The 1,422-nt window shown below is 38.1% G+C and overlaps 1 pseudogene; it reads left to right on the top strand.

Annotated features, from left to right (window-relative positions):
- Nucleotides 1–517: 517 nt before the first annotated feature.
- Nucleotides 518–789, top strand: LOC123247227 (annotated as a pseudogene).
- Nucleotides 790–1,422: the final 633 nt, after the last annotated feature.

Below are 1,422 nucleotides of genomic sequence, written 5' to 3'. Positions count from 1 at the left end.
TCACCTAGAAAGCCACTAGTACATCTCTCTAATATGGTAATTCTGAATTTGATACACAGAAGCAAATCCAGGTGGTGATAGCCAGCACAAAGTTGAAAATGTCCAATGCTTCAGGTAGTTGAGGCTGAAAATGAAGATTTGGACATCAGACACAAAGAGTTCATAATGTTGAAGCCATAAAAGTTGATGACCAATGAAGAAAGGATAATAAGAGAAGAACCAAGGTCAACTCCTTAAGAACTAGATGGGTTCAAGGGCAGAAAGAGGATAGTAGCCAGCAAAAGATATAGAGTAGGGACATTTGGAGAGGTAGGAAGAGAATTTGGACAGTGTTGTATCATCGAAGACAGGGAAAAAGGAGCTTCGAGAATGAACGAGTGGTAGTGCTATAAAAACTTTCTAACACTATCCCTACTCCACTCCAGCTAAAGTAATGTGAAGATGAGAAGACTTGTACCTCTGCTGCAAGCCCAAATTCCATAGCTTCCATCACTCCCATCCCTTCATAGTCACCACCATGCTCAAGAGAAAGATTAAAGGATATGCTAAGGGAGACAAGACGAACATTAAGGATAAATCACAGAAAATATCAGCATGATTAACTGCTAAACTTGCCCCTCCAAACCAAAGCCCAAACCCAAACAAGCATCTGCAAAAAAGGGAGAGAAGTTTTTCCAAAGGGACAAAAGGAGAGGTTGACAATATAAGGATGGGGATAATCCTATAGAAAATGGAGATACCAAAACAGATCAGGCACAGAAAACTGAAGGTGCTAGAGATGCCAAATGAATTGAGTGAAATTTTGAAAACATTTTATTTCTGGTGGATGTACAGCTTGAAATACTATTTTTTAAATCGAGTTTTAAAAAATGAAGAATTTTGTTTAATTTCTTGTTTTTTTAAAGCTATGTAGTTAACACAGAGAAATTATTTTGGGGAGATGGGGCAAACAATACAGATATGATGTCTCAGAAACTCTGTTAAAATGGGAGGGGGGAGAGGATTTTTTCCCCTCCTAGTTTTTGAGAGGACTCCTTTTGAATACTAACAGGAGGTGTACACACACACACTCATTGGATGCATAGATATGAACATTGAAATTTCAGCTGCTCTGGTAGGGGTTTGAGTGAATAATTTCAAAATTTTGTAATTCTTCCTCATCTACCATAAGCATCCACTTGACTCTTCAGGACATGACCCTATTTCCCTTCCCCTTCTCCCCCCAGAGTAATTGCATTGGATACCAATCTTTCAAGAAATCTGGACTTGAGTTATGACTCTGAGGTGGCCTCCCCAAATGTACCCAAATTCCTTTCATATTGGGGATCTTTTCTAATGAAGAATTCTACTGTTTTTATTTCATTTCCTCAAAGTCATTCAGTCAGTAAAAAGTTATTAAACAATATACACTCTAAATGACCA

The sequence above is a fragment of the Gracilinanus agilis genome, chromosome 4 (assembly GCF_016433145.1).
Source record: "Gracilinanus agilis isolate LMUSP501 chromosome 4, AgileGrace, whole genome shotgun sequence".
NCBI classification, from domain to species: Eukaryota; Metazoa; Chordata; class Mammalia; order Didelphimorphia; family Didelphidae; genus Gracilinanus; species Gracilinanus agilis.
The sequence above is the reverse complement of the archived record's forward strand: the minus strand, read 5'-3'. Positions and strand labels throughout refer to the sequence as shown.